Source organism: Pristiophorus japonicus, chromosome 9 (genome assembly GCF_044704955.1).
Source record: "Pristiophorus japonicus isolate sPriJap1 chromosome 9, sPriJap1.hap1, whole genome shotgun sequence".
NCBI classification, from domain to species: Eukaryota; Metazoa; Chordata; class Chondrichthyes; family Pristiophoridae; genus Pristiophorus; species Pristiophorus japonicus.
In genome coordinates this window covers 221,515,619-221,537,319 of record NC_091985.1, presented here as the reverse complement: position 1 = coordinate 221,537,319, position 21,701 = coordinate 221,515,619, and the positions used below count along the sequence as shown (strand labels likewise).

The window sequence follows — 21,701 nt, the reverse complement described above, 5'->3', positions numbered from 1 at the left end:
TCTTCCATCTGCAGTTTTCTCACTCCCGCTTCTCTGGTTGGGTTCAGTTCTATATCCCTCGTGTGCATATTGAGAATAAATGAGGAAATTATTTTATTTTCTCTCCTGGTCACTGGGATCCTAAAGCTCCGCCTGCCCTCAGCTCCTGTACCAAGATGGCCACGTCGGCGCCGTGATCCTGTCCAAGAATTCGGCTAGTTACCCCGAGTAGTCGGGTCTATCACCGCGGGTCAAACACGGGGCCTGAGGCCTACACCAGGTGTTTCTGAATCTGCCCAGCCCACCGAGGGGTCCAATTCCTCCACTGAGCCCAGAAGCTCCTACCGACTCGTGGAACGTCTCTTCCGCCTCAGACCACCTCCACCACTGGCACTGCGCCTGCTCAGAGCACAGTCCGGTCCCGTGTCTGGGCTCCTGGTGTCATTGATAGAGCACTTTACCCCTGCGCGAGGGATTCTGGCTACAGAAGTAAACGTCGCAACATTTGGTCATTCAGGACAGACAGCAGGGATTATTGCAGGAAATAACACAGTGCAGTGAGAAAAGAAATGCAGTGGATGTTGTGTCGATGGATTGTCAAAAGGTGTTTGATAAGGTGCCGGACAGGAGGCTTGTTGATCAAATTAAGGCTCATGGTATTAAAGGGAGTGGAGCCACGTGGAGAGGAAGTTGGGTAAAGGGCAGAAAACAGAGAGTAGTGGTTAATGGATGTTCTTCAGACTGGAGGGATGTAAACAGTGGTGTCCCCAGGGTCAGTGCTGGGACCATTGCTCTTAATATAGAGACAGGATCTGGGCTAGGGAATAAACACATAAGAATTAGAAGCAGGAGTAGGCCATTTGGCCCCTCGAGCCTGCTCCGCCATTCAATAAGATCATATTGATTCATCAATTGATCCACCGCTGCGAAAAATAATCATAAGAATAAAACTTTCAGACCACCTGGCATCGACCTCCGCACCGGCTACGGACCCGACAACGGCCCACCCAGCCCAGTCTTTCTCACCAACATCTGGGGACTTGTGCAAAAATTGGAAGAGATGTCCCAGACTAGTCAAGCAACAGCCGGACATCGTCATACTCACAGAATCATACCTTTCAGCCAATGTCCCAGACTCCTCCATCACCATCCCACCAGTGGCAGCACAGTAGTATACAGTCGGGAGGGTGTGGCCCTGGGAGTCCTCAACATTGACTCCGGACCCCATTAAGTCTCGTGGCTTCAGGTTAAACATGGGCAAGGAAACCTCCTGCTGATTACCACCTACCGCCCTCCTTCAGCTGATGAATCAGTACTCCTCCATGTTGGACACCTGGGAGAAGAACTGAGAATAACAAGGCGCACAGAATGTATTCTGGGTGGGGGACTTCAATGTCCATCAAGACTGGCTCGGTAGCACCAATACTGACTGAACTGGCCGAGTGCTGAAGGACATAACTGCCAGACTGGGCCTGCAGCAGGTGGTGAGAGAACCAACACGAGGGGAAAAACCTACTTGCGCCCATCCCTTCGGAAAGGACACGAAAATGAATGGCACGAAAGGAGTGAGTCAGCCGAGCAGCGGGACTTCGGAAAGGGCGCGAGAGCAGGAACAGCGGTAAGCCTACAAAGGGCGTGAGTCAGCCGAGCAGACAGCCGAAACAGCACCACGTGACCTGGGAGGATAAGAAGTAAAAAGATTCAAAGTGTGACATCACAGGAAAGCAGGCAAGTGATTGGTTGGTCAGTTTTTCTCTCTTTTCTTGGGCATTGGTTTAAATTAAGAGCTGGGATTAAAAATCTTAACTTTCAAAAAGTGAAAACTTAACTAAATTCATTCGAGATGGCAGGGCAGGCGATGTGTTACTGCTGCTGCATATGGGAGCTGGTTGACCCCATTGAGGTCCACGGCGACCACATCTGCAGTAAGTGTTGGCTGCTCGAGGAACTTCGGCTCCACGTTGATGAGCTGGAGTCCGAGCTGCAGACACTGCGACACATCAGGGAGGGGGAGAGTTACCTGGACCCTGTGTTCCAGGAGGCAGTCACACCCCTTAGATTCATCAATTCAAATTTGGTCCGTGTTAGGGACAGGAGGGTGAGACTACGAGTGAGGCAGCTGTGGGGATCCAGGAGGTAGTGATGGAGGAACCTCAGCAATTGTCCAATAGTTACGAGATTCTTGCTCCCTGTTTGGACGAGGGCAGGGACTGCAGGGAGGATGAGCAAACTGACCACAGCGCCGTGGTACAGGAGGCCATTCAAGTGGGGGGAGTAAAAAGAAATGTTGTAGTGATAGGAAAGAGTAAAGTTAGGGGGATAGATACTGTTCTCTGCAGCCGAGAGCGTGAGTCCCGAAGGCTGTGATGCCTGCGCAATGCCAGGGTTAAGGACATCGCCTCTGGGCTGGAGAGTGGGAGGAGGAAGATCCAGTTGTTGTGGTCCACGTAGGGACCAATGACATAGGTAGAACAAAGAAAGGGGTTCTGCTGAGGGATTTTGAGCAGCTAGGGGCTAAATTAAAAAGCAGAACCACAAAGGCAATAATCTCTGGATCACTACCCGAGCCACGAGCAAATGTGCATAGGGTAAATAAGATCAGAAAGATGAACACGTGGCTCAAAGACTGGCGTGGGAGAAATGGATTTTGATTTATGGGACACTGGCACCAGTACTGGGGCAAGAGGGAGCTGTTCCGTTGGCACTGGCTTCACTTGAAGCAGGCTTGTGCTAGTGTCCTGGCAAATAACTAGGGCTGTAAAGAGGGCTTTAAACTAAATAGTGGGTGGGGGGGTTCAGGTGAGCAGAAATTTAAAAAGTCAAAGAGCAAGGAGAAGGCAATAGAGCAGGGTAGCGGTGGGGGAAATGATAACCAGAGTGTAACAGGAAGGGACAGAATGTATAAAAATAAGAGTGTATCAGAACGTGGGGTCAAAAAATGGTAAAAAGACAAAATTAAAAGCTCTTTATCTGAATGCACGCAGCATTCATAACAAGATAGATGAGTTGATGGCACAAATTGATACAAATTGGTATGATCTGATAGCCATTACAGAGACGTGGTTGCAAGGTGACCAAGGCTGGGAACTAAATATTCAGGGGTATTTGATGATTCAAAAGGATAGACAGAAAGGGAAAGGTGGGGCAGCTCTGTTAATAAAGGATGAGGTCAGTGCAGTAGTGAAAAATGATATTGGCTCAGAAGATCAAGATGTAGAATCAGTTTGGGTGAAGATAAGAAATAATAAGGGGAAGAAGTTACTGGTGGACATAGTCTATAGGCCCCCTAACAGTAGCTACACTGTTGGATGGAGTATAAATCAAGAAATAATGGAGGCTTGTAAGAAAGGATTGGCAATAATCATAGGCGATTTTAATCTTCATATTGATTAGTCAAATCAAATTGGCCAGGGTAGACTTGAGGAAGAGTTTATAAGAATGTATCCGGGATGGTCTCCTTGAACAGTACGTTGCAGAACCAACCAGGGAGCAGGCTATCTTCGAACTGGTATTTTGTAATGACACAGGATTAATAAATGATCTCACAGTAAAGGATCCTCTCAGAAAAAGTGATTATAACATGGTCGAATTTCAAATTCAGTTGGGGGGTGAGAAAGTCAGATCTCAAACCAGTGTCCTGATTCTAAATAAAGACGATTACAAAAGGTATGAAAGCAGAAGTGGGGATGTTCGCTGATGACTGCACAGTATTCAGTTCCATTCGCAACTCCTCAGATAATGGAGCAGTCCTTGCCCGCATACAGCAAGACCTGGACAACATTCAGGCTTGGGTTGATAAGTGGCAAGTAACATTCGCGCCACACAAGTGCCAGGCAATGACGATCTCCAACAAGCGAGAGTCTAACCACCGCCCCATAACATTCAATGGCATTAGCATAGCTGAATCCCCTACCAACAACATCCTGAGGTTCAGCATTGACCAGAAACTTAACTGGACTAGTCACATAACTACTGTAGCAACAAGAGCAGGTCAGAGGCTGGGTATTCTGCGACGAGTGTGTCACTCCCGACTCCCCAAAGCCTTTCCACCAAGGCACAAGCCAAGAGTGTGATGGAATACGCTCCACTTGCCTGGATGAGTGCAGCTCCAATAACACTCAAGAAGCTCGACACCATCCAGGACAAAGCAGCCCGCTTGATTGGCACCCCATCCACCCCCACCAACATTGGTTGTAATTTACCAAAATTCCTTGGATTCTGGGGAGGTCCCAGCAGATTAGAAAACTGTAAATGTAACACCCCTATTTAAAAAAGGAGGCAGACAAAAAGCAGGAAACTATAAACCAGTTAGTCTAACATCTGTGATTGGGAAAATGTTGGATTCCAGTATTAAAGAAGCAGTAGCAGGACATTTGGAAAAGCAACATTCGGTCAGGCAGAATCAGCATGGATTTATGAAGGAGAAGTCCTGTTTGACAAATTTGCTGGAGTTCTTTGAAGATGAACAGGGTGGATAAAGGGGAACCGGTGGATGTGGTGTATTTGGATTTCCAGAAGGCATTTGACGAGGTGCCAAATAAGAACATAAGAAATAGGAGCAGGAGTAGGCCATACGGCCCCTTGAGCCTGCTCCGCCATTTGATAAGATCATGGCTGATCTGATCATGGACTCAGCTCCACTTCCCCGCCCGCTCCCCATAACCCCTTGCCCCCTTATCTGTTTATTTCGGTCTTAAATGTATTCAATGTTCCAGCTTCCACAGCTCTCTGAGGCAGCAAATTCAACAGATTAACAACCTTCAGAGAAGAAATTTCTCCTCATCTCTGTTTTAAATGGACGGCCCCTTATTCTAAGATCATGTCCTCTAGTTCTAGTCTCCCCCATCAGTGGAAACATCCTCCCTGCATCCACCTTGTCAAGCCCCCTCATAATCTTATATGTTTCAATAAGATCACCTCTCATTCTTCTGAATTCCAATGAGTAGAGGCCCAACCTACTCAACCTTTCCTTATAAGTCAACCCCCTCATCCCCAGAACCTAGTGAACCTTCTCTGAACTGCCTCCAAAGCAAGTATATTCTTTTGTAAATATGGAAACCAAAACTGCACGCAGTATTCCAGGCGTGGCCTCACCAATACCTTATATAGCTGTAGCAAGACTGCCCTGCTTTTATACTCCATCCCCTTTGCAATAAAGGCCAAGATACCATTGGCCTTCCTGATCACGTGCTGTATCTGCATACTATCCTTTTGTGTTTCATGCACAAGTACCCCCAGGTCCCGCTGTTCTGCGGCACTTTGCAATCTTTCTCCATTTAAATAATAACTTGCTCTGATTTTTTTCTGCCAAAGTGCACGACTCACACTTTCCAACATTATACTCCATCTGCCAAATTTTTGCCCACTCACTTAGCTTGTCTATGTCCTTTTGCAGATTTTTTGTGTCCTCCTCACACATTGCTTTTCCTCCCATCTTTGTATCATCAGCAAACTTGGCTCCGTTACACTCAGTCCCTTCTTCCAAGTCGTTTATATAGATTGCTGGGGTCCCAGCACTGATCCCTGCGGCAGCCCACTAGTTACTGGTTACCAACCAGAGAATGAACCATTTATCCCGACTCTCTGTTTAGCCAATCCTCTATCCATGCTAATATATTATCCCCAGCCCCATGAACTTTTATCTTGTGTAGTAACCTTTTATGTGGCAACTTGTCAAATGCCTTCTGGAAGTCCAAATACACCACATCCACTGGTTCCCCTTTAGCCACCCTGTTTGTTACATCTTCAAAGAACTCCAGCAAATTTGTCAAACAGGACTTCTCCTTCATAAATCCATGCTGACTCTGCCTGATGAATTTTGCTTTTTCAAATGTCCTGCTACTGCTTCTTTAATAATGGATTCCAACATTTTCCCAACCACAGATGTTAGGCTAACTGGTTTATAGTTTCCTGCTTTTAGTCTGCCTCCTTTTTTAAATAGGGGTGTTACATTTGCAGTTTTCCAATCTGCTGATACCTCCCCAGAATCCAGGGAATTTTGGTAAATTACAACCAATGCATCCACTATCCCTGCCACTACTTCTCCTAAGACCCTAGGATGCAAGCCATCAGGTCCAGGGGATTTATCTGCCTTTAGTCCCATTATCTTACTGAGTACCACCTCCTTAGTGATTGTGATTGTGTTAAGTTCCTCCCCCCCGACAGCCCCTAGACTATCCACTGTCGGAATATTGTTAGTGCCCTCTATCGGGTGTATGTACCGCCATGCTGCTTCAGGCTGCTGGTTGCCGCTCCTTTTATGGCCCTGACCTGCCGCTGATGGTCTCTTGGGGCCATGAAAGGAGCGGCGACCAGTGGCCTGGAGTGGCATGGCGGCATACCACTGCAAGGTACAGCGCGAGCTGAAGGAGGGTGACGGCAGCGAAGAGGGCAGCTGGATTGGATGTCATCAAGGTCCAGGTCGGGGATTGGAGCTTGGGCAGCTACAGCAGGAGCAGCGAAGTTGGGGTGCAGAAGCGGCGAATGATCATGCAGCGATGTGTTCGGGGCCCAGGGGAGGCGTGTGTTTGGGGCCAGAAGAGGCGAGAGCCCAGGGGCAGCACAGGCCTGTTCGCACTAGGTCCGTGCAGCAGAGCAGGTCTCCAGTCGTTTTGGTGGATTAGCCAGTGTGATGGCTGGATTTTTAACAGGTATCTTCCACCCTTCAGGATGTAGTTTGGGACCTGGAATATTAGGTCCTTCATTGAAGCACCTGTGATCTCATCCCTTTTTGACGTGGAAGCAAGTCATCCTCGATACAAGGGACCGCCTATGATGATGATGAAAGGCTGATACAAAATATTTGTTCAGAGTTTCTGCCATCTCCATGTTCCCCATTACTAATTCCGCGGTCTCGTCCTCTAAGGGACCAACATTTACTTTAGCCACCCTTTTCATTTTTATGTACCTATAGAAACTCTTGCTATCTGTTTTTATATTTGGTGCTAGTTTACTTTCATAGTCTATCTCCCTTTCTTAATCATTTTTATAGTCATTCTTTGCTGGCTTTTAAAAGCTTCCCAATCTTCTGTCCTCCCACTAGTTTTTGTCACTTTGTATGCCCTTGTTTTTAATTGGCTACCATCCTTTATTTCTTTAGGTAGCCACGGATGGCTATCTTTTCTCTTACATCCTTTCCTCCTCACTGGAATATATTTTTCTTGAGAGTTGTGAAATATCTCCTTAAATGTACACCATTGTTCATCAATCGTCTTACACTTTAATCTATTTTCCCAGTCTAATTTACCCAACTCTGCCCTCATACCTTCATAGTCTCCTTTATTTAAGCTTAGTACACTGGTTAGAGATCCAACTTTCTCACCCTCCATCTGAATTTGAAATTTAATCATGCTATGATCACTCATTCCGAGGGGATCCTTTACTAGGACATTGTTTATTAATCCTGTCTCATTACACAGGACTAGATCTAAGATAGCTTGTCCCCAGTTGGTTCCGTTGCATACTGCTCAAGGAACCCGTCCCTTACGCATTCTATGAACTCCTCCTCAAGCCTACCCTGACCAATTTGATTTGTCCAATCAATATGGAGGTGAAAATCACCCATGATTATTGCTGTTCCATTTTTACAAGCCCCCATTATTTCCTGATTTATGCTCCAACCAACAGAGTTGCTACTGTTCGGGGCCTATAGACTACGCCCACCAGTGACTTTTTTCCCCTTATTGTTCCTTATCTCCACCCCAAACTGTTTCAACACCTTCATCATTTGAGCCAATATCGTCTCTCACTATTGCAGTGATTCCATCCTTTTTCAATAGAGCTACCCCACCTCCTTTCCCTTTCTGTCTGTCCTTCCGGATTGTCAAGTACCCCTGAATATTTAATTCCCAGCCCTGGTCACCTTGTAATCACGTCTCTGTAATGGCTATCAGATCGTACCCATTTGTCTCAATTTGTGCCGTCAACTCATCGATTTTGTTACAAATACTATGTGCATTTAGACAAAGTTTTTTTTACCCTTTTTTCCTACTTGTTTCCTCTCTCCTTCAAATTCACTTTCTTTATTTTAGCTTTCTAATTCCAGCTTTACTCCCCTCCCTACTGAATCTAGTTTCAGGTTCCCATTCCCCTGCCAAGCTAGTTTAAACCCTCCCCAACAGCACGAGCGAGGATATTGGTCCCGGCTCTGTTGAGGTGCAACCTGTCCGGCTTGTACAGGTCCCACCTCCCCCAGAAACGGTCCCAATGCCTCAGGATACAAAAGCCCTCCCCCGTCTGCACCATCTCTCCTGCCACGTATTCATCTGCTCTATCCTCCTATTTCTGTACTCACTAGCTCGTGGCACTGGGAGTAATCCGGAGATTACAACCTTTGAGGTCCTGCTTTTTAATCTCTCTCCTAGCTCACTTAACTCTGCATGCAGGACCTCATCCCTCTTCCTACCTATGTCATCGGTACCGATGTGGACCATCACCTCTGGCTGTTCACCCTCTTCCCCCCAGAATGCCCTGCAGCCGCTCAGTGACATCCTTGACCCTGGCACCAGGGAGGCAACATACCATCCTGGAGTCACGTCTGCGGCCGTAGAAACGCCTGTCTGCTCCCCTGACTATTGAATCCCCTACCAATATAGCTCTTCCATTCTTCTTCCTCCCCCCTGTGCAGCTGAGCCACCCAAGGTGCCGTGGACTTGGCTCTGGCTGCACTCCCCAGAGTCACCATCGCCTCCACCGGTATTCAGAACAGAGTACCGGTTGGTGAGCAAGATGCACTCAGTAGATTCCTGCACTAGCTCCCTAGTCCTCCTCTTCTGTCTGGAGGTCACCCACTCCTTCTCTGCCTGCACACTCTTAAGCTCTGGGGTGACCGCCTCTAGAAACGTGCTATCCACGTTGCGGTGCATCCGCGAGACTGAGAGCAGTGACCCCAGCTGCCGCTCAAACTCCAAAACACGGAGATACGTCCTGCACACATGGTCGCCCCGGCTGCACGAAGCACCCGGGACTTCCCACATGCCACAGGATGTGCAATCCATAGGACTGAGCTGCCTTGCCATCCCTCTAGTTACACTCGGAAATATCAAGTCGAACTAAACTAAACCTTAGCACAACACACCCAGCCGTTACTCAGCAAACAGCCGACTCAATTAACTGGCTCTCCTGAGATAATAAAGATCACATATATTTACTGGCAGATCATACTTACAACAATGCCAAAGGTTTCCTCCTGAAAAGAAAAAGAAAAATACTCACCAATCCACCAGCCAATCACTTACCCGCTTGGTTGTGACGTCACACTTCGATTTTGAATTTTTTTTAACTTTTTGTCCCTACACCAGCTGGCTCCTCTGACTCTCGGGCCCTTTTATCTGGGCCTGGCTCTTCCCGCACAAGATAAAAGTTCACGCGGTTGGGGATAATATATTAGCATGGATAGAGGATTGGCAGAGAACAGAGAGTCGAGATAAATGGTTCATTCTCTGGTTGGCAACCAGTAACTAGTGGGCTGCCACAGGGATTAGTGCTGGGACTCCAAATATTTACAATCTATATTACCAACTTGGAAGAAGGGGCTGAGTGTAACGTAGCCAAGTTTGCTGATGATACAAATATGGGAGGAAAAGCAATGCGTGAGGAGGACACAAAAATCTGCCAAAGGATATAGACAGGTTAAGTGAGTGGGCAAAAATTTGGCAGATGGCGTATAATGTTAGAAAGTGTGAGATCATGCACTTTGGCAGAAAAAAATCAAAGAGATAGTTATTATTTAAATGGAGAAAGATTGCAAAGTGCCGCAGTACAGCGGGACCTGGGGGCATTTGTGCATGAAACACAAAAGGATAGTATGCAAGTACAGCAAGTGATCAGGAAGGCCAATGGAAACTTGGCCTTTATTGCAAAGGGGATGGAGTATAAAAGTAACGAAGTCTTGCTACAGCTATATAAGGTATTGGTGAGGCCACACCTGGAATACTGTGTGCAGTTTTGGTTTCCATACTTACGAAAGGCTATACTTGCTTTGGAGGCAGTGCAGAGAAGGTTCACTCGGTTGATTCCGGGGATGAGGGGGTTGACTTATAAGAAAAGGTTGAGTAGGTTGGGCCTCTACTCATTGGAATTCAGAAGAATGAAAGGTGATATTATCGAAACGTATAAGATTATGAGGGGGCTTGACAGGATGGATGCAGAGAGGATGTTTCCACTGATGGGGGAAACTAGAACTAGAGGACATGATGTTAGAATAAGGGGCCACCCATTTAAAACAGAGATGAGGAGAAATTTATTTTCTCAGAGGATTGTAAATCTATGGAATTTGCTGCCTCAGAGAGCTGTGGAAGCTGGGACATTGAATAAATTTAAGATAGAAATAGACAGTTTCTTAAACCATAAGGGGGTAAAGGATTATGGGGAGCGGGAAGTGGAGCTGAGTCCATGATCATATCAGCCATGATCTTATTAAATGGCGGAGCAGGCTCGAGGGGCCGTATGGCCTACTCCCGTTCCTATTTCTTATGTTCTTAAACATCCACTCCCTCCACCACCGGCGCAACGTGGCTGCAGTGTGTACCATCTACAAGATGCACTGCAGCAACTCGCCAAGGCTTCGAAACCCGCGACCTCTACCACCTAGAAGGACAAGGGCAGCAAGCACGTGGGAACACCACCACCTCCATATTCCCCTCCAAATCATACACCATCCTGACTTGAAAGCACATCGACGTTCCTTGATTGTCGCTAGGTCAAATTCCTGCAACTCCCTCCTTAACTGTGGGAGTACCATCACCACACAGACAGCAGCGGTTCAAGGTGGCTCACCACCATCCTCTGAAGGGCAATAAACCAGTGCCACGTTCTAGTCAGAGTAGGAATCGCAGGATAGCTCAGATGAATACATGGCTTGAGGAGTGGTGCAGAAGAGAGGAATTCAAATTCCTGGGACATTGGAATCGGTTCTGGGGGAGGTGGGACCAGTACGGTCTGCATCTGGACAGGACCGGAACCAGTGTCCTAGGGGGAGTGTTTGCAAGTGCTGTTGGGGAGGGGTTAAACTAATATAGCAGGGGGATGGGAACCTATGCAGGGAGACAGAGGTAAGTAGAATGGGGGCAGAAGCAAAAGATAGAAAGAAGAAAATTAAAAGTGGAGGGCAGAGAAACCCGGCAAAAATCAAAAAGGGCCACATTACAGCAAAATTCTAAAGGGGTAAAGTGTGTAAAAAAGACAAGCCTGACGGCTCTGTGCCTCAATGCAAGGATCAGTCATAATAAAGTGGACGAATTAACTGCGCAGGCAGCAATTAACGAATATGATATAATTGGCATCACAGAGACATGGCTCTAGGGTGAGCAAGGCTGGGAACTCAACATTCAGGGGTATTCAACATTCAGGAAGGATAGACGAAAAGGAAAAGGAGCTGGGGTAGCGTTGCTCGTTAAAGAGGAAATTAACGCAATAGTAAGGAAGGACATTAGCTTGGATGTTGTGGAATCTGCATGGGTGGAGCTGCGGAGTACCAAAGGGCAGAAAACGCTAGTTGGGGTTGTGTACAGACCACCAAACAGTAGTAGTGAGGTTGGGGACAGCATCAAACAAGAAATTAGGGATGCGTGCAATAAAGGTACAGCAGTTATCATGGGCGACTTTAATCTACATATTGATTGGGCTAACCAAACTGGTAGCAATACGGTGGAGGAGGATTTCCTGGTGTGTATTCGGGATGGTTTTCTAGACCAATATGTCGAGGAGCCAACTCGAGGGCTGGCCATCCTAGACTGGGTGATGTGTAATGAGAAAGGACTAATTAGCAATTTTGTTGTGCGAGGCCTCTTGGGGAAGAGTGACCATAATATGGTAGAATTCTTTATTAAGATGGAGAGTGACACAATTAATTCAGAGACTAGGGTCCTGAACTTAAGGAAAGGTAACTTCGATGGTAGAAGACGTGAAATGGTTAGAATAGACTGGCGAATGATACTTAAAGAGTTGACAAAGGGATAGGCAATGGCAAACATTTAAAGATCACATGGATGAACTTCAACAATTGTACATCCCTGTCTGGAGTAAAAATAAAACGGGGAAGGTGGCTCAACTGTGGTTAACAAAGGAAATTAAGGATAATGTTAAATCCAAGGAAGAGGCATATAAATTGGCCAGAAAAAGCAGCAAACCTGAGGACTGGGAGAAATTTAGAATTCAGCAGAGGAGGACAAAGGGTTTAATTAGGAGGGGGGAAATAGAGTGTGAGAGTAAGCTTGCTGAGAACATAAAAACTGACTGCAAAAGCTTCGATAGATATGTGAAGAGAAAAAGATTAGTGAAGACAAACGTAGCTCCCTTGCAGTCAGATTCAGGTGAATTTATAATGGGGAACAAAGAAATGGCAGACCAGTTAAACAAATACTTTGGTTCTGTCTTCACGAAGGAAGACACAAATAACCTTCCAGAAATACGAGGGAACCGAGGGTCTAGTGAGAAGGAGGGACTGAAGGAAATCCTCATTAGGCGGGAGCTTGTGTTAGGGAAATTGATGGGATTGAAGGCCGATAAATCCCCGGGGCCTGATAATCTGCATCCCAGAGTACTTAAGGAAGTGGCCCTAGAAATAGTGGATGCATTGGTGATCATTTTCCAACAGTCTATCCACTCTGGATCAGTTCCTATGGACTGGAGGGTAGCTAATGTAACACCACTTTTTAAAAAAGGAGGGAGAGAGAAAACAGGTAATTATAGATCGGTTAGCCTGACATCAGTAGTGGGGAAAATGTTGGAATCAATTATTAAAGATGAAATGGCAGCGCATTTGGAAAGCAGTGACAGGATCAGTCCAAGTCAGCATGGATTTACGAAAGGGAAATCAAGCTTGACAAATCTTCTAGAATTCTTTGAGGATGTAACTAGTAGAGTGGACAAGGGAGAACCAGTGGATGTGGTGTATTTGGACTTTCAAAAGCCATCTGACAAGGTCTCACACTAGAGATTGGTGTGCAAAATTAAAGCACATGGTATTGGGGGTAATGTACTGACGTGGATAGAGAACTAGTTGGCAGACAGGAAGCAGAGAGTCGCAATAAACGGGTCTTTTCAGAATGGCAGGCGATGTCTAGTGGAGTGCCACGGGGCTCAGTGCTGGGACCCCAGCTATTTACAATATACATTAATGATTTAGATGAAGGAATTGAGTGTAATATCGCCAAGTTTGCAGATGACACTAAGCTAGGTGGCAGTGTGAGCTGTGAGGAGGACACCAAGAGGCTGCAGGGTGACTTGGACAGGTTAGGTGAGTGGGCAAATACATGGCAGATGCAGTATAATGTGGATAAATGTGAGGTTATCCACTTTGGTAGTAAAAACACGAAGGCAGAATATTATCTGAATGGTGGCAGATTAGGAAACGAGACCTGGGTGTCATGGTACATCAGTCATTGAAAGTTGGCTTGCAGGTACAGCAGGTGGTGAAGATGGCAAATGGTATGTTGGCCTTCATAGCTAGGGGACTTGAGTATCGGAGCAGGGAGGTCTTATTGCAGTTGTACAGGGCCTTGGTGAGGCTTCACCTGGACTATTGTGTTCAGTTTTGGTCTCCTAATCTGAGGAAGGATGTTCTTGCTAATGAGGCAGTGCAGCGAAGGTTCACCAGACTGATTCCCGGGATGGCAGGACTGACATATGAGGAGAGACTGGATCGACTGGGCGTGTATTCATTGGAGTTTAGACGGATGAGAGGGGATCTCATAGAATCATATAAAATTCTGACGGGACTGGATAGGTTAGATGCACGAAGAATGTTCCCGATGTTGGGGAAGTCCAGAACCAAGGGACACAGTCTAAGGATAAGGGGTAAGCCATTTAGGACTGAGATGAGGAGAAACTTCTTCACTCAGAGTTGTTAACTGTGGAATTCTCTACCGCGGAGAGTTGTTGATACTAGTTCATTGGATATATTCAAAAGGGAGTTAGATATGGCCCTTATGGCTAAAGGGATCAAGGGGTATGGAGAGAAAGCAGGAAAGGGGTACTGAGGTGAATGATCAGCCATGATCTTATTGAATGGTGGTGCAGGCTCGAAGGGCCGAATGGCCTACTCCTGCACCTATTTTCTATGTTTCTATGTAAATGCCGGCTTTGCCAGTGATGCCCACATCCCGTGCACGTATTAAAAAAAGTTCGTGAAAGTCGACTGGGAAAATAGATTCAAGTGCAAGATGGTTGAGAAGCAGTGACAGACAATAAAGGAGATATTTCATAACTCTCAACAAAAATATATTTTAGTGAGAAGGAAAGATTTTAAGCGAAGGGAGAACCATGCGTGGCTAACTGAGGAAGTAAAGGATGGTATCAATTTGAAAACAATGGCATACAAAGTGGCCTAGATTAGTGGGAGGCCAGAGTATTGGCAAATATTTGAAAGAAACAGCAAATGATGACTAAAGAAATAATAGAGAGGGAAGATAGATTATGAGATTATTAGCAAGCAATATAAAAAAGATAGGAAGAGCTTCTCCAGATATGTAAAAAGGATAGGGTAACTAAAGTAAATGTTGGTCCCTTAGAGGATGAGACTGGGGAATTAATAATGGGGAACATGGAAATGGCAAAGTCTTTGAACAATTATTTTGTATCAGTCCACGGTAGCAGACACTAAAAACATCCCAATAATAGATAATCAAGGGGCTATAGCGAGGGAGGAACTTAAAGTAATCACTAAACAAAAAGTGCACAGTAAAATAATGAGACGAAAGGTGGAAAAGGCCCCTGGACTATATGGCTTGCAACCTTGGGTCTTAATACACAGTAATGCTGCCTCTACACTGTCCCATGAAACACTGCCAGGGCAGGTACAGCACGGATTAGATACAGAGCAAATCTCCCTCTCCAGTATCCCTTCAAACACTCAAAAGGTAGGTATAGAACATAAGAAATAGGAGCAGTAGTAGGCCATTTGGCCCCTCGAGCCTGCTCCGCCATTCAATAAAATCATGCCTGATCTGATCCTCTCCTCAACTCAACTTCCCCTCCCACTCCCCATAAACCTTGACTCGCTTATCATTCAAAAATCTGTCTATCCCCACCTTAAATACATTCAATGACCCAGCCTGCACAGCTCTCTGAGGTAGAGAATTCCAAAGATTCACAATGCTCAGATAAGAAATTCCTCCTCATTTCAGTTTTAAATGGGCGACGTCTTATTCGGAAACTATGCCCCCTAGTTCTAGATTCCCCCAAGAGGGGAAACTTCCTCTCTGCATTTACCCTGTCAAGCCCCCTTAGAATCTTATACATTTCAATAAGATCACCTCGAAGTCTTCTAAACTCCAATGCATATAGGCCCAACCTGCTTTACCTTCCTTCATATAACCCTTTCATCTCAGTAATCAACCTCGGGAACCTTCTCTGAACTGCTTCCAGTGCAAGTATACCCCTCCTTAAATAAAGGAGACCAAAACTGTACGCAGTTCTCCAGGTGTGGTCTTACCAACGACCTGTCCAGTTGTAGAAGGACTTTCTTACTTTTATACTCCATCCCCCTTGCAATAAAAAACAAAATTTCCATTTGCGTTCCTAATTACTTGCTGTACTGCATGCTAACTTTTTGTGTGTTTAATATACAAGGACCCCAGATCCCTTTGTACCACCGCATTTTGTAATCGCTCCCCATTTAAATAATAATTTGTTTTTTTATTTTTCCTACCAAAGTGGATAACCTCACATTTTCCCACATTATACTCCATCTGCCAATTTTTTGCCCACTTACTTAGCCTCTTTATATCCCTTTGTAGATTCTTTGCATCCTCCTCACAACTTGCTAGGTTAGCACAGGTTAGATACACAATAAATCTCAATCTACATTATCCCATCAAACACTCGCAGAACAGGTGCAACCTGTGTTAGATACAGAGTAAACCTCTATCTACACTGTCCCATCAAACATTCTCAGGACAGGTACAGCACAGGGTTAGATACAGAGTAAAGCTCCCTCTACACTGTCCCATCCAAAACTCCCAGGGCAGGTATAGCACGGGCCAGATACAGAATAAAGCTCCCTCAATATTGCCCCATCAAACACTTGCAGGGCAGGTACAGCAAAATTAGATAGAGTAAAACTCCCTCTACACTCCCAGGGCAGGTACAGCATGGATTAGATACAGAGAAAAGCTCCCTCTACACTGTCCCATCAAACACTCACACGGCAGGTACAGCACAGGTTAGGCAGAGAGTAAAGCTCCCTCTACACTGTCCTATCAAATATCCCCAGGGCAGGTACAGCATGGGATAGATACAGAGTAAACCTTATTCTACACTGTCCCAACAAACACTCCCAGGACAGATACAGCACAGATTATATACAGCTTAAAATTCCCTCTACACTGTCCCATAAAACAATGCCCGGGCAGGCACAGGACAGATTAGAAACAGAGTAAACCTCCCTCTACACTGTCCCATCAAATACAACTAGGGCAGGTAGAGTATAGGTTTGATACAGAGGAAAGTTTCCCCTAAACCGACCCATAAAAGCTCACAGAGCAGGTAGAGCAAGGGTTAGATACAGAGCAAAGCTCCCTCTGCAATGGCCCATGAATCACTCACAAGGCAGGTACAGTGCGGGTTCTGCAGAGAATAAAGCTGTCTCTACATTGTCCCATCAAATAATCCCAGGGCAGGTACAGCAAGAGTTAGATACAGCATAAAACTCTCTGTACACTGTCCTGTCAAAAACACCTGGGACATGTACAGCATGGGTTAGATACAGAGTCATCTTCCCTCTACACCGTCCCATCAAACACTCCAAGGACAGGTATGGAACATAAGAAATAGGAACAGGAATAGGCCATTTGGCCCCTCGAGCCTGCTCCGCCATTCAATAAGATCATGGCTGATCAGATCCAGGCCTCAACTCCACTTCCCTGCCCACTCCCCATAATCCTTGACTCACTTATCTTTCAAATTTCTGTCTATCTCCTCCATTCAATGGCCCAGCCGCCACAGCTCTCTGAGGTAACGAATTCCAAAGATTCACGTCCCTCAGACAAGAAATTGCTCCTCATTTCCCTTTTAAATGAGCGACCCCTTATTCTGAAACTATGCCCCCCAGTGTTAGATTCCCCACGTGGGGAAACATCCTCTCTGTATCTACCGTGTCAAGCCCCCTCACAATCTTATACGTTTCAATAAGATCACCTCTACGTTTTCTAAACTCCAATGAGTACAGGCCCAACCTGCTCAACCTTTCTCATTATGACAACCCCTTCATCTCAGCAATCAACCTCGTGAACCTTCTCTGAACTGCCTCCAGTGCAAGTATATCCTTCCTGAAATAAGGAGACCAAAAATGTACGCAGTACTCCAGGTGTGGTCTTACCAATACAGTTGGAGCAGGACTTCCCTACTTTTATACTCCATCTCCCTTGCAATAAAGGCCCACATTCCATTTGCCTTCCTAATTAATTGCAGTAACTGCATGCTAAATGTTGGTGTTTCATGTACAAGGAACCCCAGATCCCGCTGTACACGGCATTTTGTATTCTCTCCCCATTTAAATAATAATTTGCTTTTTATTTCTCCTACCAAAGTGGTTAACCTCACTTTTTCCACATTATACGCCATCTGCCAAAGTTTTTCCCACTCACTTAGCCTCTCTATATCCCTTTGTAGATTATTTGCGTCCTCTTCCCAACTTGCTAGGTTAGCACAGGTTTGATACACAGTAAATCTCCCTCTACATTATCCCATCAAACACTCGCAGAGCAGGTACAACACGGGTGAGACACAGAGTAAAACTTCCACTACACTGTCCAAAAAACACTCCCAGGGCAGGTACAGCACGGGTTCGGTAAAGAGCGAAGCTTCCTCTACACTATCCCATCAAACACTCCCAGGGCAAGTACAGCACGGGTTAGATGCAGAGTAAAGCTCCCTTATTACAACAGTGACTACAATCCAAAAGTATTTCATTGGCTGTAAAGCGCTTTGAGAGGTCCGGTGGTCGTGAAAGGCGCCAAATAAATCCAAGTCTTTCTCCCTCTACACTGTCCCATCAGACACTGCCAGCCCATAATGAGCAGGGCTCAGGGAGGTTGGTTGCTAGACACTGCCAGCCCATAATGAGCAGGGCTCAGGGAGGTTGGTTGCTAGACACTGCAGTGATGTCATAAAGCAGGGCCATTCAGCCCAGCTGGTGCTCTCCATGTCCCTTTAAAGGTGGAGAGCTGGGACATCCTGTCTTAACACACATCCCGTTGTTCATACTGAAAATCCCCAGGGAAGGCCCAAGGCCCAGAGTGTGGAACACAACCAAGGGGGAAAGAGGAGGAGACACGGTGCAGTGTGGGAGATGAGGGAGGAGTCTGCTCATTCCCAGGGGCAGATCAGACAAAGTGCTTTGAGTGGTGAGTCCAGCAATGAAACTGAAAACAAACCAAAGGGAATAAATAAAGATCCAATCCAAGGGAACAAGCAACGGGTCATTGGACAGAAATCACAACCGGCCCAAAATTATTCAATGGGCGAACATCAATTGCTTATTGTGGGAAGTTCCACACTTCAACCATCTATTGAGTGAAGAAGTGTTTCCTAACATCTCTCCTGAATGGCCTGGCTCTGATTTTAAGGTTATGTCCCCTCGTCCTAGACACCCCAAGCAGCAGAATAAATTTCTCTCTATCTACCGTAGCAATTGCTTTCAAATTCACACTAAATTCCCACAGACTAGGTGGAGTATGGGTTGGATACAGAGTAAAGTTCCCTCTACACTGCCGCTGGGCAAACTTCGGTGTCCGTCCGACCGCGCTGGGCAGCTTATCAATTAAAATTCAGCAGCAGTACGATCTGCCACTGCACTGAAAACTTTCCACCCGCAGCTCCTGGTTAAAGCTCCCTCTCAACACTCCCAAGGCAGGTACAGCACAGGTTAAATACAGAGTAAACCTCCATCTACACTGTCCTATCAGACACTCCCAGGGCAGGTACAGCACGGGTTAAATACAGAGTAAAACTCCCTCTACACTATCCGATCAAACAATGCCAGGGCAGGCACAGCACAGATTAGATACAGAGTTTCCCATGTGGTGGCTGGCGTGCAACGGCCACCACACGTTAAAAAAATCCACGCACAGGCATCTTCCACCCTTCAGGATGTAGTTCAGGACCTGGAATATTAGGTCCTTCATTGAAACACCTGTGAACTCATCCTATTTTGGCGTGGAAGCAAGTCATCTTCGTTTTGAGGGACTGCCAATGATGATGATGAGATACAGAGTAAACCTCTCTCTACACTGTCCCATCATATACAACTCGGGCAGGTAGAGTATAGGTTAGATTCAGAGGAAAGCTTCCCCTGCAGCGATCCATCAAAGCTCACAAGGCAGGCAGAGCATGGGTTCGATACAGAGCGAAGCTCCCTCTACACTGTCCCATCAAGCACAGTGAGTCAGGGTCATAGAAGCTACCCCAGTGAGAGTCATTGCCAGAGGTAACTGTACCCCAGTGAGTCATAGAAACATAGAAAATAGGTGCAGAAGTAGGCCATTCGGCCCTTCTAGCCTGCACCGCCATTCAATGAGTTCATGGCTGAACATTCAACTTCAGTACCCCATTCCTGCTTTCTCGCCATACCCCTTGATCCCCCTAGTAGTAAGGACCTCATCTAACTCCTTTTTGAATATATTTAGTGAATTGGCCTCAACAACTTTCTGTGGTAGAGAATTCCACAGGTTCACCACTCTCTGGGTGAAGAAGTTCCTCCGCATCTCGGTCCTAAATGGCTTACCCCTTATCCTTAGACTGTGACCTCTGGTTCTGGACTTCCCCAACATTGGGAACATTCTTCCTGCATCTAACCTGTCTAACCCCGTCAGAATTTTAAATGTTTCTATGAGGTCCCCTCTCATTCTTCTGAACTCCAGTGAATACAAGCCCAGTTGATCCAGTCTTTCTTGATAGGTCAGTCCCGCCATCCCGGGAATCAGTCTGGTGAACCTTCGCTGCACTCCCTCAATAGCAAGAATGTCCTTCCTCAGGTTAGGAGACCAAAACTGTACACAATACTCCAGGTGTGGCCTCACCAATGCCCTGTACAACTGTAGCAACATCTCCCTGCCCCTGTACTCAAATCCCCTTGCTATGAAGGCCAACATGCCATTTGCTTTCTTAACCGCCTGCTGCACCTGCATGCCAACCTTCAATGACTGATTTACCATGACACCCAGGTCTCTTTGCACCTCCCCTTTTCCTAATCTGTCACCATTCAGATAATAGTCTGTCTCTGTTTTTACCACCAAAGTGGATAACCTCACATTTATCCACATTATACTTCATCTGCCATGCATTTGCCCACTCACCTAACCTATCCAAGTCGCTCTGCAGCCTCACAGCATCCTCCTCGCAGCTCACACTGCCACCCAACTTAGTGTCATCCGCAAATTTGGAGATACTACATTTAATCCCCTCATCTAAATCATTAATGTACAGTGTAAACAGCTAGAGTCAGTGCTAGAGGAAACATGCAGCAGAGCCTGGTCTCTAGTCGTCTTGGATCTCCTTGCCATTGGACCAAGACCTTGCTTTGCCAAGCCCGTGTGGTAACTGGTGTGCAACAGTCACCACAAGTTAAAAGAATTCACGCTATTAGCAATACATAACAATCCTCTTCCTCTGCAGTTATCAATATATTGCAATTCCCCATGCCTGTAGTTTCGTTATATTACAATTCGAAATATCTTCAGTTATCAGCAACAAATTGCATTTATATCGCACCTTAAACGTAGTAAAATGTTCCAAGGCGTTTCACAGGACCGTTATCAAACAATTTGACACCCAGTCACGTGAGGAAATATTAGCACAGGACTAAAAGCTTGTTCAAAAGGGTAGGTATTAAGGAGCATTTTGAAGGTGGAGAGGTTTAATGAGGGAATTCCAGAGCTTATGGTCGCGGCAGCTGAAGATACGGCCACCAATATTGGAGAAATGAAAATTGGGGCTGCTCAAGTGGTCAGAATTGGAATGCAAAGATCTCTGAGGGTTGTAGGGCTGGAGGAGGTTACAGCAATAGGGAGGAGCAAGGTCCTGGACGGATTTCAAAACAAGGATGAGCATTTTGAAATCAAGGCATTGATGGACCAGGAACCAATGTCGTTCAGCGAGCTCAGAGGTGATGGGTGAACGGAAATTGGTACAAGTTGGGATGAGAGGGCTGAGGACAGATTGAGTAGAATACGCCTAAATTCTCTGGAGTTGAGAAGAATGGAAGGTGATATCATTGAAACATATAAAAATCTTAGAAGAATGGACAAGGGCCGGATAGTCTCGAACTAGGGGTTCTAGTATTAGGATAAGAGATCGGCCATTTAAGACTGAGATGAGGAGATATTTCTTCACTCAGAGAATTGTGAATCTTTAAAACTCTCTATCCAATAGAGATCTTACTGAATGGAGGAGCAGACGAGAGGGTCCGTATGGCCTAATCCTGCTGCTACTCATTGTGTTCTTGAGTAAGGATGCGGTTAGGAGTGTTTTAGAAACATAGAAATTTACAGTGCAGAAAGAGACCATTTCGGCCTATCGTGTCCGCGCCGGCAAACAAAGAGCGGCACGGTTCTCAGTCAGCAGCCCTGAAGGTGACGTATAAACCTATGAACAATGAACATTGGCGGAAAGATAAAGAGCACCCAGCCCAACCAGTCCGCCCCACACAACTGCGACACCCCTTGCAACAAAACATTCTACTGTCCACCCCAAACTGGAGCCATGTGATCTCCTGGGAGAGGCAA

The 21,701-nt window shown here is 46.0% G+C and overlaps 1 protein-coding gene across 1 annotated transcript in view; it reads right to left on the bottom strand.

Annotated features, from left to right (window-relative positions):
- The window catches only part of LOC139274156 (zinc finger protein 420-like), a 74,758-nt gene that overhangs the window by 50,918 nt on the left and 2,139 nt on the right, over nt 1-21,701 (bottom strand). The window lies entirely within an intron of this gene.